The sequence below is a fragment of the Heliangelus exortis genome, chromosome 5 (assembly GCF_036169615.1).
Source record: "Heliangelus exortis chromosome 5, bHelExo1.hap1, whole genome shotgun sequence".
NCBI lineage: Eukaryota > Metazoa > Chordata > Aves > Apodiformes > Trochilidae > Heliangelus > Heliangelus exortis.
In genome coordinates, this window is record NC_092426.1 from 42186863 (window position 1) to 42203602 (window position 16740).

The following is a 16740-nucleotide window of genomic DNA, read 5'->3' on the forward strand; positions in this document are numbered from 1 at the left end:
ATGTGCACCATATGGGTGCATGAGGACAAAGTGTTCAAAGGTGTGATGGATCCTCAGGGTTCAGGACAGATCTCAAACTGACTTTTTTCATTGCTCTCTGCAGTCTCTCTATTGACAGTAAATTATAGGGAGCTGATTTCTGTGCTGAAAGCAGAGGTTGGGGCTGGATGCCTGTTGCAGGAGTAATGAAGAAAGCATTTGGAAACCTCTCCTATGCCCTCTTCTCTCTGACTTTCTGCAGCTTCACAAAGCAATTGAATGAAGCCAGGATTGGATGCTGTTGGGCTCTGACCTAAACAGAAAAAAAAAAAAAAACCCAACACAGAACTTTCAAACATCACAGCCTCCTTCTATTTTATCATGCAATATCAGGAATATACTCTTAAATATAGTATGTCAGGATAGGAGTAGCTAAGATGTCCCTGAAGCAAGGCACTTTACCAGAGTTTGTAAATTATGTGAAATAAAATAATCACAGCAACCAACATTAAACATGGTCAAAACAATAGATGACATTATATTATCTGGGAAGCATCTTAATATTCAGAAAAGTCTGTATATTGTCCAAGAGGTATGGAGGGAAGCAAACTTGGAGCCTTTTATTAAAAGATCAAAGTGAGTGTAGCTTTTTTATTTTGTGCTTTTAGAAATGAATGCTGAATCATGAGGGAAATTTAGGGTATTTGAGTACCATGAGCCTGATTTTTCACTTCTTTGCATCTTTGTACAATCAGAGTTGTGACAAGGGAATTCTGATGGCTGCCAGCACTGGGAATTTTACATTTTCACTTTTCAAGTAATTAAATAGGTTTTGAAACCTTTTGGTGGTGAAGAATCAGTTGTAATGATGCTTTACCCTTTTACTAGAGATTTCTGAGATTTTTTTACTGCATATGAGAAATAAGTGAGAATTATTTTGAGTTTTGAGTTCCTTAACCATCCAGGTCTTAACAGAGGTTTTCCAGATAAAAAAAACTAAAACAGAAATAATGATAAAAGAATATCAGTTTTTTTCAATTATGTTTCTTCCTCAAAGAAAAACCATCAGTTTACACTCATCTAAAGAATAATTTGGCTTACTTTTTAACTTTTTAAAGGCATAGAAAACAATATAAAGAACAATTATACTGAAGAGCAGCTTTTGGTGGGCCTCATATAGAAAATTACTATATTCTGTGATAACACTATTAGAAATCAATGGGCAATGCTGAATATTATATTTTGGAGCCCACTGAGAGGTGTATTGTGAAAGTTTTTGGTGCTTTCAAGCAATAAAATTGGAGAACTTTAAAAGATTTTTATGAGCTGAATTTGAATAAATTTGCATTTCTTAGCATTAATCTAGAGGGAAACTGAAGAAACAGAGAAAATCTAAATTAATGTCTAGATCTAATAAATGTGAAAGCATGACAGATGTAGACTTGCCTGATTTGATACTCAGTTTTTCTTCATCTTCCCCTTAGCAAAAAGCTAAATCTACCATACTGTGTTAAGCTCTTTATTCTATACTGCTCTTCTCTTTCAGAATCCCTGTCTCTTTCCTCTGTACCAACTACTGGGGGGAATTCTGCTCATTTATTTATATTTTTCTTAGAGCTTCCAGGTTGTTTTGTGTGCTATTTATAACAAACAGGGCACATCAGGAATTTCTTTGGCTAATGCATAAAATTCCTCAATTCATCTGTCTGGGTAAAGAGAGTACCATTAGTACTTAAACTTAGTGAAATTCTTTTAAAAATATATTTTAGGATTTTTTTCCCATACTGCAGTGGAGAATAGTTGTGTACAACTCCAAATTATCCTTCCATAAATGTCTGCTTGAAATAGAATGTTTTATATGTTATCTGAGGACTCACAAATGGCAGATATGGCATTTATGTAATCTCACTGCCTGTACTATTCCCTGCTGAACAAAATTAGAAATTGCCAGGCTGGTGTTTTGGGTTTCCATGGCAAGGTTTTGGTAGCAGGAGAAGCAGGGGGGAAGGGAATGGTAATGATGGAGGAGGCCAAATCTTTGAAATGGTGGCCTTGCAATCCTAATCATATGTATCTTGGAAAACTCTGCTTCCTGCAAAAGATTTTTATGTCTGACCAATAAAATTGAAAAGACTCTTTCAGCAACAGCTTCTGGCTTTAGGTAAGAAAAGTAAAAATCTTCAATATTAGAACTTTTTAACTTCTCAGACTTAGAAGCTGGAAGAGCCTGATTGCTATGAGACTAATCGAGGAGGGCAAAAAAGAAAAGAAGTCATAATGTCAAAAGCAAAAACCTAGAGAAAACAGATTTTAAAATATTTGAAGCCCTTTTGGGTTAGGAGGGGCTTTTTTGTGGCATTTGAGAGGCACAGTTGTTATTCCAGGATGATGAAGAAGTGGCTGCAGGTGCTGTGTTGGTCCCCAAGGCACTGACCTCCTGCCAGCCAGGAGAGGTGGGGCAGCAAATAATATAAATTCTTGGAGCCTGGAGCTGATGGCAGCTCCTGTTTGCTCTTTGGCTGCAGGAAGATGGAGCTGGTTCCTCCTCCTTGGGGACACTGCTTATACTTGGGCACCTCCCTGCAATGTTTGCAGGGTTTGGCTCTCTTGAACCAAAATTCTTCCTTTTCAGAGATGTCATTTGTCACTGAACCCATGTTTCTCAATTAGGTTTGAAAACCTCTAAAAAACTTGGCCTGTGTTTGAATCATAATGAAACCTGAAAGCAGAGGAATTCTCATAGTGTTCCAGGCTATATGAATATTGAATTCCATATCACTTTTAAATAATGTGGCTACACGAATTGTGTCTAGAAGGTGATAGAAATGCCTCTCAATATGTAAAAACATGTTGGATTACAAGCTGTCTTATAAATATTAAAATTAATTATTTTTGAGAAAATAGAGGAGCTTGCATTTTGTAAGCAGGGGTGTTTTTCATCCATCTCTATAATCTTGATTTTATTTTTAACGTGTTCTCTGAGACTCAATTTTGACAAGTTAAAAATTGAGCATAATTCATGTTGAGAATACATGGGAACCATTTGTCTCATTTCCCACAGTACCTTGGAAATATTTTACATGGATCTGTGATTACTGAATCTTCCCTGGGGCACAGGAAGTTTGGGGACAGCTCTACTCCTTATTCAAGTGTGGACTTTACTGCTGTCCAAGCAAACAACTTTGGGACTCAAATGGCTGCTGCTCTTCACCCCTCCTGCTGCCACCAAAAGTGGTTCCCAGAAAAAGCCAAATCACTGTGTTCCTGCCCAAATGCTGCTCTGAAAATCTCCTCCAGTTTCAGTTGCCTTTGGGAAGAGATGATACTGCTGGATGCTTCCAAGTTTGCATTTTCCTGGAAACAACAAAGCATTGCTTGGGCAAATGAGCAGTATTGCTAATACCAGTGAATAGACTGATATAAATTGAGAACTTTTATAATTCTTAATACTACTCTGTTTCTTTAATTTGAAGTTCTCTCCCCACACTTCCAAAAAGGCAATGAAAATGTTATCCATGGGATTCAACATGGATAAGATGCCAGGCCCCAGCTTGGACTGCAACTCATCAAGTAGCAAAATAATCTTATGATTCTTGTTTCTCTTACCTATCTACTTCTGGCATTTTAGACTCTAGATAAATCCCTCTAAATAGAATACTTATTTTTCTCTCTCTTTTGGCTGTTTATATTTTATTTCTTTATATCTTTTTTTTCTTTTATTTTTCCTTTTTTTCCATAAAGCTTCATATTTCCAAATCTGCAAAATTAGAGGATATCAAAACTAGATTTAAGAGTGAGTATTTTCCACATGATAGGTCAGAGAGTGAGGATTACTGAAATACAATAAAGGATATGAGTGTTTGCAGTGGCTTATGAGACAGAAGATGTGAAAATCTGTATTTCTCCATGTACAGAGAAGTTAAGACTGTGAAGATAATGAGCAAAGTGAAGGGGAAGAATAAAGCTCAAACATGATTAAGTGCATTTTTATAAGAACATAGACCAAAATTTTATATAAGCAACTGATTAGTTGCAGGGCTAGAAAAGTGTTTTAAAAAAATCTTTAATGTCTTGATTCACATCTCTGGCTTACTGTGTGATTTAATTAAAATTAAGCTCTCTTAAATGAATGATAATAGCAAGTCTGAATGTTTATGAGTTTGTGTGTGCTTAACTGCCTGTTAGAACTCTACATTTAATTGCAAAAAACCCACCCTAGGAGCTGCTGCAGAAACAAAAGGTGCAAAATTTTCAGTGAACACTTGGAGTATGAGAAAAATCTTTTGAGTTGTGTATGAGACCCCCTGAACTGGGAGGGAAATGTACAGTGCAAGGAGGTAAAAATAATCCTGCTTAGAAAATAAAGGTCAGAAGTGATGACAAATGACAAGAAATCATTGAGGAGTTTTATTTTAGAGCCTATTGGGTCAGTAAAATCTCAGTGGGCTCACGTGTTGCTTTAAGTGTTAAAAAGGATTGGGCTTGGACTGGGGAATTTGGCAGCTTGTGAGTGAAGCAGAGAAAGAACTTCCCAGCTTGAGCCCATGGTTCTTCTAGGAGGATGCCTTAGTTTTGGTAGGTTATGCTTCTCAGCCATTGCTCTGATTTCCAGAACTGTTGATTTTCTGCTAATTAAGTCAAAAAGAAGCCAAGGCACTAAGAATTGAAGGTGTTCAGTCCCAATGCTTTCACATATGGATGGTGCTATGGATTGAGAAAATGTGTCTCTGGATATCAAATGATTTCTGCTTTATGGCTGTATGATGAATTTAGCATTATGGGAATCAGTGTACATGAAAATTCCAGGAGGAAGAAGAAATAACTGGTGTTAACACTGCCTCAATTTTCTTACTTGTGATTGGGAAGGGCTTTTTTTCCTTTCACTAGTTCTTCAGCTCTTTAGAATATTATTTTTTTTGCAATAGGAGGCATTTATTTGTGGGAATGGCTGTACTTAGAGCTTACCAGCCTCTAAGAGCTAAAACTTTATTTCAGTTTGTAAGGAATTTTAGGCAATGCAAGGAATTGTTAGGCAATGCTCTGGCATTCTTGAAAACATGAGCTGATACCAAATGGAATGTGATACTGGATGGCATATTTGTTGGCAGATACACAGAGAACTCAAAGAATAAGTAGATTTTTTTTTTCTCTGTGTGTTTTTTTCTGGGGGGGGTGAGTTGTGTATTCTTTTAGGGGAAGGCCCTTACCTGCAGTGCTCCCTTCTGGCTGTGCCAAACCAAACCAGGGCTGCTGGTTTGAAAGGAAAATCCTTGCAGCACTCTTTGTCCTCTGCACTGCAGCCCCATTAATCCATGAGACACTTGAGACTGGGGAAGGGCAAGGAAATAATTTTTTAACTGCTTCTACCTTCTTTCACTGAATTCTTGGAGGTTTTTGAGACTTGCTAAGGCATGAGTCATGTTCAAGTCAGCCTGAGCTAAACTAGAAGAGGTAGGAAAAAATGAAAATCTAATCAAGGGCATGTTAGTTCATTGTTGAAAGGGAGTTTGTTGAATTAGCAGCAAACTTCTTTCCAGGAGTTTCACTTCAGGAATTACTCAGGCTGATTAGAAAAGGAAGCATCTTACACCAGTTCTCCAGGTGGTGCCATGCAGGTATTCTTTATTTATTATCTTTTTAGTATGTTGAGGAACTCTCACTGAATTAGAGCTTCACTCTTTGAGCCTCCAGTGATAGACAGAAGGAGATAAGGGCTGACTGGGAAACTGGGGGTAATTACTGGGTGTGCATGAAGCAGCCTTTTAATGTTGATATTCCTTTCAGGGCAACAAGCAGGCATGATCATGGGGAAGAAAGGATTGGTTTCTATCAGATTTTTTATCTTCATGTCTTATATGTTAGACTTGTAGTCATTGTGTGGATGTAAATTCAGGACTGGCTTTATGGAACCCTTATTAACCAACCTGTCCATCCTAAATACTTTTACATCTTTGCCAGTGATGTGAATTCAAGATGTAAGATGATTACACTTCCCCAGGATTGCAGGTTTTTCAGGTCACATCTCCTGTCCAGGCTCTTGAGTCAACTGTCACTGAATTTTTATGCGATTCATTGGCAGTGAAAGGGTCCTATATTTAGCATAGCAGGGAACCAGGGTGTTCCAAAGGAAAAGCCAAGCATCAGAGAAGAAAACAAAACTGCAGTTTTTGCCATGGTAGACTGAGGTAATGGCTTTTGGATGTCATACTGTCAGAGTGGATCCTGCTGCAAGGAAAGATGAGGGAAGCAGAGCAGCATCTTGTTGGGGCTGATCAGTCTCTTTCATTTGCCCAAGGTGTCTTCAGTCCTATTCCCATTTCTGTCAGTCCAGACACAGCTTAGGAGGTTTTTTCCTCCCAGCTTCATGCTGCTGATGTAAAGTGTTTTTGACTCATAGTTCCTGTGTACAGATAAAGAAACATGAGTGATGAGTTTAGAAATTCCTGGATTCTCCACACAAGAAAATGTGACATCTCCCTTTTCTGCAATGCTCCTCTGCAGAAAGATGGAAGTGTTACCAGCTTTGAGAAGGAAAATTCTTGATTTACTACTTGATTTACAAAAGCTTTGCATCACATTGAAATTTTCATGTTGTCACTGGGGTTTCTTTTTGAAGAGTGTGAAGAGTAGAACTGTGTGATGCTTTTTTTCTACCTTGAGCCTCCTTTGCATTCAGACTCATGGAGGAGTTTCCATTCACCAGCCATGAAGCTCTGTTGTTTTGTGGTGGGAGGCAGTGGTAACATAAAATGTTTGTTTTGAAAAACTCTCTCATTATATTGCAGGGATCATAAGTTTTCTGATCCCATGCCCTACAGTGCCAAAATCTTCCTATGCAAGCTGTGTGCCACATACCTCAGGGGACTGGCATGAGCAGATCAGGTCTGGAGGATGGCAACAGCTTCTGAGGTGTATTCAGTGTGAACTTACATCAAATTTACTCAGTGGAATCCTTCCTATTGCCTGCTCTGAGGGAAAACAACTGTACAACTGGCATAGCTACACAGGAACAAATAAAAAAGTTAAGGTGGTAGGTAATTGCAAATATTTTTTTAACGAATGTCACGAGAATTTCTGAGGAAATAGAGGTGAATTTTCAGCTTCTGAAAATTAGCATAGCTTTCCTGAATGTCAAGGTTTAATGTCAAGGTTTGAATAGAGCAGCACAGGTTTAAACTATCTGACAATTTACCCCACAGATTTTAAAAACAAATATTCTTTCTAACTAAAAATGTTGGCTTGACCATGGTTTCATTGCCCAAATGAGGTTGACATCAAGTTTCCCAGGACACTTTCCCTTCAGCAAATGCATTGCAGACCTATTCTGATCTTACTGAGCCCATTTAATCATTAATTTTTTTGTTCTATTGCCACGAATGGTGCCAGTTTTAGTTTGAGTGTTGACAGTGATTTTTCTGAACATCAGTCTGCTCTGCACTGTGCTGAGATTCACCAAACTTATTTCAAATAACAAGTGAGAACATCCTCCCCTTTCCTCCTCCACACACTGCTCTTAATATAGAGATTGTATTCACATCAAAGCTGTCAGAAGGCTTCTGTGATCTCATTAGCTATACTTATTGCTACCTACAGAATAAATGAATCATCAACCAAAACAGCACTAAAGACCAACTGGTGAGACTCACATGTCTATATCTATATCCATAGCCATGCTGAGAATAGACACCTTCTCAAATCTGGAGATTCAAGTTGTTAAAATTACTTGCTTGACAGACCCAAAAAGGGTTAATTCACTTCTGAAATTAATTTAGTTCTAAAGTCTTTAGCATGGAAAGAAAATTGGCAGACCCCTTAACAAGTAGTTTTATAATTTCATATATTCAAAAAAACTAGACAACACTAAAAAAACTGAAGGAAAAATATTTTATTTGTTTCTGTAGTTAAAATAAAAGAGTAATTTCATTTTATGGCCACGTGAGGTAAATTAGATAGGTGGTACCTAACAGGAATCAGCTGAGTTAACCAATTTCAGTGCTTCTGAATATAAGCTGTGAGTGTAGAGGAGTGAAACTGTAGTGATGGGAAAATGCAGAGGGGTTGGACATGGCCAAATGTTAAATAAGTGATGTAAGGATAATGCTGGTGGATGATAGCAACTACAGGACCTGCACAGTGCAAAAGGAAAAGGATTCTGCTGCCTAGCTCTGGATTACTCAGAATATTTGAAGATAATTTTAGAAGCTATTGTTCAGCACAGTCACTGGAAACTGAAACCTGTACCAATCTGCAGCCATTTCCAGAGGATCTGAGCAAAACAGCTTGGCTCTTAGCAAGGTGGGAAACTGGAGACTTCCATTCACTCTTTGTGAAAAAGGGAGAAATAATCCATCAGAGAAAAGGCAGAGAATGCAGAGTTGGTTACTCAGACATGGGATGCTAATTCTGTATCATTTTTCTCTAGGGGGAAAGTGTTCTGCAGCCTTGTGTGGAGTCCTGGAATGAACACTTCACTCATAGCAGCCTCCTTGGCCAACAGGATAATTGTGTTCTGTGTTTGCACGTGGGGTCCTCACTGTGGGAACAGGGATTTCTCTGCTCACTGAAGCCAATCAATGTGTTGATCTTGGGTCAGCCTGGCCCAGGGGTGCAGCCTGGTTCAGTGCCCTTCCCTTGGACCTGACCATGAGCAGGGGGCAGGGGTGAGCATCTTGTTTGTCTGGCCAGGACAGCAGAGATGTTGGAAGTTTTATGATCTGACAGCTCCATCAGCTGGACCTGACAGTTGCCATGACTCCAAGTTTTCTGATCAGTGAGTGCTGGAATGCAGAGCCCCATGCCCTGGGATGCATTCACAAGGGGAGAGGTGAGGTCTCATAGCCAGAGGAGTTTGCATCTGTATTGAGAGCTGCCTCTTCCCTCCCTTCCTTAAGCTTTAAGCATCATTAGCCTGCTAAAAAGGGATCAGCACACAGCTTATGACCTAGTCCTGCCTTGACAACAGGGAGAGCTGTGTGAGTACTCTAGAACTCAACACTGAGTCTGTGTGAAAGTAGAAAAGAGCAGACTCAGAATGCTTGAGCTATTGAGACCTCATGTAGGGTATTGCATCCAGTTCTGGGATGCCCAGCTCAGGAGGGACAGGAGGGACTGTGGGGAATTTCCCCAAATTTATCAGTTTAAGCTCAATCTATGCTGCACCACAACTGCACGTCCTCCTAGTCTCTTGCAATCATTCCATCGTGTCACCTCATTATTGGACGCTGTAAGACCTCTGTGGGTATCCAGAGGACAATATTAATGATTTCCACATCACACTATATTGCTCTGACAAATGCTCATAGGTCAAAAGGTAAAGCTACTAAGTACCAATAACTCATGTCACTCAAAAGGCAGAAATTGCTGTGTGTGATCAAGCCTGGTGAGACAGGAAAATATTCTGCTCCAGTAAATTGCCTGAATATTACACAGATTTACATGAAGAGTGACCTTCAAAAATGTGGTGTTTCAGTCTGAGGAACTTGAGTGCTAATTCCTGTGCCCCAGTGGAGCTGTGTACGGCTGATGGAGCTGGTTCTGGGGACTGCTGGTGGCTGGATCAAGGAATGAGGAGTTCAGTGCAAAGGCTTGGAATGTCAGGCAGGGATCTGGAGTCAGGTCACGTTGGCTGGAAACAGGGAGTTCTGAAGGAGATGAGATGCTGGTGGAAGGCTGCCAAAAGCCACTGAAGGAGGCAGCAGCAGTAGCTTCAGGATAGGATGGAAAGGAGTCTGTAAGAGCAGTGCTGTGATTAAAGGGCAGTAAATACCAGCACTGAACTTCCCAGCAGTTCATTTGACAGGGGTGACCAGCCCTTGTGATCTTGAACAGGACATGTGCCATCCCCATCAGAGAACTGAGCAGCAAGGATGGGAGTGGAACAAGGCAGAGGCTCCTGATCTTATTCCCCAAAAATCCCACATGACCTCAAGGTATCAGGTTCAGCAGTACCTCTCCTCTCTTGACAGACACAGACTTGAGGTCAAATCCTGTTGCCTGGAAGCCTTCCAAGGTATCCACAAACCAATCCCTGCCAAAGCCTCAGGTTGTGAGGAGCAGAGAGTGGCATCAGCCACTGAATTATACCTGGGTCAGTGGGAAAGCTGGAAGCAAAGCAATGCTTTTTCCTCTTCCCTTCCTTTGGAAAAGGAGGTGCTTCCAGTCCCATCCACTACTTATATGTGGGAGCAGGGAAAGGAGCTACCTCTGATGTCTTCAGAGCTGTTCATATGTATAGGATCAAGAGTCTGCAGGGCATTTGGATAGAAGTGCAAGTCAGTGATATGTCACTGGTGACATGTGTCCCTGGGACACTCTGATAGGTAAAAGATTTTAGAGAGGACATGATTTTTTTCTTTTCTTCCTTTTTTCCCCAATTAGAAATATGGTCATCTTTCAAGAAAAGTGATTTTATATGTTACATTCCAATATAAACCAATTACTTAATGGTTATGTCATAGGTCCTGAATTCTGTGAGCAGCTTTTCCTTTAGTTCTTGTCTGTAAAATGAAAGAGTGGTACAAAAAGTCCTTGCAAGAACAAGATACTTTAGTAATAACCTGGGTTTGCTTTATTTTTCACCAACTTTATAAAGTCTCCTGTCAAGACAGAACTTGGAAATAACAGGTTTTTTTTTTCTTATTGCCTAATTTATCTCAATTACCTATCATATCTCTATATTTCTTATTTATCTTACTCCTGACTGGTTTAGTGTAAGCAGAGAGGCTCTAGTACCCAGGAACACATCATAAGAAACACAGTCTCAGCCAATATAAATCAGTGCAGCTTCTTTGAAGGCAGAGGATCTGGCCATAAATTTAATGTAAGGTTACTGAGTTTTGATTTCCAGGGGAGCTGACAGAGCACACACAACTCCAGGTAAAATAAATACGGAGAGACAGGCTCAGTATCTCTAAATATGAGGGCCATGATTTCTAATAGGTCACAGGAATTTAAAAATAAAGGATTAAATTCTGCTATATCTGTCAGTCTGCAAACCCACTGACCTAGCCACAGTAACACAGTTGTGTGTGGTACACAGGTATAATTCAGCTTATGGAGACTCCTGGCTTTTTGGTTTCTTTTGGTGGGGTTTTTTTTTGGTTGGGGTTTTTTTGTGGGTTTTTTTTGTTGTTGTTGTTGTTGTTGGTTTTTTTTTGTTTTTTTTTTTGTCTTTTTCTTTCTAGTTTCATTCTGAAAATGGTTGCTTCCAGATACATTTTCTATGTTATGATTCACCCTGTTGTTTACAATTTCCTGAGACTTTTTTTATATACATTGATGGATCTGGTAAAAACCCCACAATCCATTAATGCAGAAGGGAGTAGCTGAGTAATGCTTATGAAATGTTTGGGGAAACTGAGTAAAAACTTTGCTGCAGGGATCCAGGGAATCTTTAAATACCAATTCCCTTCCAGTAGGGAGTAGGCAAAGGCTAAAAAACTGTTTTGGAACTCACCCCTTTTATAGTGCAGAGAAGCAGCACTACCAAATGTCAGAACCTATTGAGTTTTGCCTGTGCTGTGATCTGTCCAAGCTCCAGGCAGATGCTGCACAGAAAGGTGACAGAATAACAATTATTTTCTGGAGCTTCAGGAAGTTTTCAAACACCTTTGGGCTCCTGCTGAAGCCCTGTGCAGGTCAGCACCCAAAGTGAAGTGCTATGGGAAAACTGGGTTTTAAATTCTGCTATTGTCTCTCTTTGTATGGACAGGAAAAAAAAGCAGCATAGGGCAAAAGTCTAAACCTGAATTAATGTAAACTTCTGTTACACTTGACATTTGAGCTCTTTCAGTGAGTTCTTTGTGTAGAAGTCCATTCCTGGGCATTACTGTCACTTCTGCTTTCACTATGGAACATTAACTCTGTTTTCATTGCTCATGTCTGGCACTGATCAGATGAAGCATGGCATATCCAAGCTGATAACCTATCATTTGCTTCCCTTTAAATACAGACATATACACATATTGCAGCACTATCCTTTTCCTGCTGGCTTCTTTTGTTAAAATTCATCTTCTTCCATGTAGAAGATGAAATAAACCCACACCACCAAAAAAAAGAAAAAAAAAAAATAAAACCTTTTTTTTTTTTTTCCTGATGAAATATTTAAAGATGTGCTTGTGAAATGGTAAGAGAATTCCATCAGTCTGGATTTTCATGGGCCATAAGGCAGCTCAAGCATCACACCCGTTATCTGCTGTACAAATTGATTAATCTCTCAGGATTAAGGTTTTTTCAGGCTTATAAAAACTCCAGGAGGGATCCTGTACCTCTGCTGTGCATGGAGCTGTGTTTTTAGAGGCCGCTGGTAAAAAATCTTGTCTTGGGAACCAGGAGTGTTGAAACAAGCTACTGCACTGATTTGCCATCTCTGGAGTTAAAGCTGTGGTCTGGGATACCAGTGATGCTTCCATGGAGCATATGTAATGATGGATTTGGCTGAAAGCTGTGGAGAGAAACTGTCCAGCAACTGGTGCTGTGGCCACCTGCAAGGGGTGTGAATAGCAGAGCTGCCCGGGGCAGGCTGTGCTGACAGGGAAGCTGGAGGAGCAGTAGGAAAGCTGTTGGTCTGGGATGCAGTGCAGTCATCTGATTACAGAAGCCTCCAAGGTTTAGGGTTTTTTACTGTCTAGCATTTTGCCAAATATGTCACTACATTAACTGTCCTTTTTACAACTATTATCAAGTTTAGGGTTATCTGAGCTAGGATAGAAAGCTTGGTCTGGGTGTATTTTGAGCATTCTGAGCTTTCTGGCCTGATAGGGGGATCATATATCTTGTAACATAGGTGATAACACAGGTATGAGTGTGTGAGGTAGTCTGGTAGGCAAAGTACAGAAGAATGTGATGGAGGCAGATGGACAGAACAAAAATAGAGATTGTAAAATGAGAATATTTATTACCATGCAACTGCAGAACAACTTTTGCAGAGCTAATTGTTTATAGACTCCATAAGAGGCAAAGCTAAAACAGGTCACACATAGGCAAGTAAGAGTTAGGCCATTGGCCACAAGAGCAATCAATTGCTGTGATTTTTATGTTAAAATACAGTGTGTGTAAAAGCCTGAAATAAGGATGGGAAGGTGGAAACACCTTGCATTTGTGTTTATGCTATATTTCTCTTCTTGAGCATTGGGTGTTAGGTGGCTTGGAAAAGAAAAGCTGCAGGTTTGCTGCAGACTGAAACATCTCCTACATCACTAGTCCCAAACTCCTAGGAATGTCTGACATCCAGAGGTGACAGCCATTCATTTTCAGGATTACTCAGCTCTTGGGGCAGATCCGTGGCTTTTTCAGATTTAGAGGCAGCCAAGTGCATCAACATCCCTAATTTCCATACACTGTGTGGAAATATATCCAGCACGTTTTACATTAAAATTCAAGATTGGTACAGCACATCTTCCACATAACACTGCTGCAAATTAAACTCACTAATACATTAGGAAAGGTGCCAATGCAATCATAATAGAAAGCTGAAGTGCTGAAATGATAAAGTAGTTCTCTTGCTGCCTTCCTTGGCACACGTTCAGCACCCCACTTTGATCCAAGCATCATTCTCCATTTGTTGAGGCTCTTGAGAGTAATAAAAATTTGTGTATTATGAGCCTGATTTCTAATGAGAAGCTGTGAGGTACAACACAACCACAGCTTGTTCAGCTGATGCATGAAGCAGTTGTGGAAATTTGGTTCTTATGCATGTGTACTTCTGAATGAGGAACTCAGGAACTCTTCAATAATTCCCTTTGGAATATTGTCCTGGTTTGGCCATTTTCCAGCCTGGGGAGCAGCCAGGGTCCCACTCTCATCTGCTGGGTGCAGCAGGCTGAGTGACTTGGTGTGTGAAGTGACATCACCTGTGTCAGGAATCCTGTGGCACTTAATTCTTCTGGGCACTCAGACTGATGGATTGCTTCACAGCTGTTGTAAAGGCATTTCTGCTAAATAGTTGGTAGAGCTGATGGCTTTGGAAAGGAGGTTTTTTTTTTCATTGAAAAAGGTCACTAATCCCCGTCACACTTTTGAAAGGAGCTGTTGCTTTTGGCGTTTTATTTTTTTGCTTCAGCTCCATCCATTGATAAATTGGTTGCATTAGTTTTTATTGGAAGGGTTACAAAAGCATTTATTAGCATTTTTATTTTGTGGTAAGTTATACAGACTATTCTGATGACTTCCTAAAAAAGCCCCAAGATGCTAAAAGGGACAAAAAAAGACATTGCTTTCACAGTAACATGAAAACAATATGTTGGAATGTTTAGAATTTTTTGAATGCAATTTAATCTTGGTTGTTTAAACTTCTAATGCATTTTAATGCTAGAAATCATTTTTTTCCTCATCAGCATTTTCAGTTTTAAAGTTACGTTTGGAGGCACACTGGTCACATTTTCTGGGAAGTTGTTAAACAGCTAGTTTTCCACCTTGAAGTTATAAGGATTGTATTTGTTGATGTGATGGGGCTTTTTATATATGTATCTATAATGATATGTAAATACATATCATATGTGGGTACACAGGTAGTCCTAACAAGAATGAGGTCATGAGTTGTTATTAAAGTGCAAATAAAAAATGGTAAATACATAAAACTTGCATTTTTTTTTTTTTTTTTTTTTTTTTTTTTTTCTGATTGGAGCTGGAAGTAAAAATATGACACAGTATCTTTTTTTAATACAGTTTTTAAGACCAGGCTGTATTTAGAAGTCTGAGAGTCAGGCACAGGTTGATTGTATCATTCAACAGGAGAAGCCAGGGGGTGATTTAATTCTCAGTGACTTCTCTAGTTGGAAATCCAGCCCTAAAGTCTGACATGAAGGGACCTCTGCTGGGATCTTGGGTGTCATGTGGGAATTTTCCAGCAGGGAAATGGTGGGAGGAGGGAATTTGAATGTACTGGTCAGTCAGAGACTGAGTGTCTGCTGACAGTTTTATGCAGCAGGGAAATGATGAGAGGTTCTATAAAGCTTTGGGTATTATTAGCAGCTGGGTAGGACTGGCAGGGCCCTTTTTTAATAAGCAATATGGAGTGTGATGTATTGGGTGATATTCTAAGCAAAAATAATGTAATGTGTTACATTTCTTTCCATATTTAAAAGCAGAATTAAATTTAATTTTAGTTAAACTTAGCATGGCAGTCAAGTTAATATGTTAGTGTGGCTGTTTTCTGTCCTTTAAATTGTGGGTGTGTTGGGTTTTTTCCTCACCCTCATTCCCTGTACCCCTGGGGGGGTAAGCTCCATTTTCTAGAATGATCTGGAAATTTTATTTAAGGTGTTCCTTGCTTTCCTCCTCATAGAGGGGTCAATGGATTTTTAATGTTACTGTATCACCTTTAGTTATGCAGCAGAATAAGACAACCACTGTTTGGAACAGAGGGGTAACTACAATTTGTCTTAATGCAAAGTAACTGGGTATAAACAAAGAGTTTTTCTCAATGTTGTGCTTGGAAAACAGAAACCAGAACTGAAATACTTTCCCCAGTAGAGGTGCATTGAGTTGCTACTGGGTGTGAATAAAGTAGCATCCTGCTGCATATCAGTGTTATAATTTTTTTATCCAGTTGTACAGTCTTAGCTCTCTTCATACTTGAAAAGGAAATTAAACCTGAGAAGAATGAAGAATGCATTATTATTTCAAGGCTATTCTTTCATCTGATTTCTCTTGCCATCAGCTCTCTGAATATGCACTGAAGTGAGATACTTGTGTCAACCAAGGAAGGAGAAAACACAGAATGAACAATTTCACATGCCTGTTACATGGATGTAATAATTTAAAATAGTTACACAAATATAAGAGAAGTCATTAGTGGTAACGTAGTGTTCTCTGTACCCTCTCAGGACTTCCCACAACACAGCAAAAATTACTTTTTTAAAAAATAGTTTTTATTTTGTGTGTTTATGTTAGGTTTTGTACCTGTGAATCCATGTGTGGTGTCAGTAGGATGCAGGCTGGGAAGTCTAGACCTGAATGAGATGATTCTTCCAATGAAGCAGCTGAAAAATGTTTCCATGTAGCATAGTTGACTCCTAACACACTTTCCCTGCAAAGATACCTCAAAAGGCTGTGAAGACTGCATTTGTCAGTCTGGCTTCAACTCCAAAGGCCCTTTTTTTGCTACTTTAATACTGAGGAGACCTTTTTATTCCCAGTGTCTGACAATCCATAAGCCTCACAGACCTTCCTTCTGAAATTAAATAAAATCTGCAGTGCCAACCCTGCAAATGGATTTGGTAATTCTCCTTCCTGAGCTGTCCCTTAGCATTTGCTCAGCAAGTGTGCAAGGTGTGTGTGAGTGTGCAAGGTGTGTGTGTGTGTGTGTGTGAGCCCAGCTGGCTGGGTGCTGAGGGCTTGCACAGCTGGCACCATGGGTGTTGTTCTATCTATTCACCTCCCCCAAAGCACAAGGGTTTTTTCCTACCTTTTCTTTGAATTTCCATAGGTGTTTTCCCAAGGAAGCCATCCCTGAAAGGTGTAGCAGTTCTGTAAACAAGGAGAAAGCTTGAGCCAGGGATTAAAGAGCCTCAAGCAGTGCTCCTGATGCTGTTTGCTTTAGTGCTGTGTCTGTGATGGGTGATGTGGTGCAGCAGCCTGACTGAAGTGTCTGTGTCAGATGTGCAGGAGTCTCCAAGACTGCAAAAGAAGCTGGATGAGTTTGTGGATATATTTGCACAGAAATTCCTATTGCCTTGGGAGCATTTTACTGCTTTCATAAGCTGAAAGAGTTTCAGTCTAACTTAACTCCTGGGTTAAGACATTATATATATGTACACATGG

General features: G+C 39.6%; 1 long non-coding RNA gene across 1 annotated transcript in view; it reads left to right on the forward strand.

Annotated features, from left to right (window-relative positions):
• Positions 1 to 16740, forward strand: part of LOC139796725 (uncharacterized) — a 46710-nt gene that overhangs the window by 265 nt on the left and 29705 nt on the right. The gene's annotated exons all lie outside the window — the stretch shown is intronic.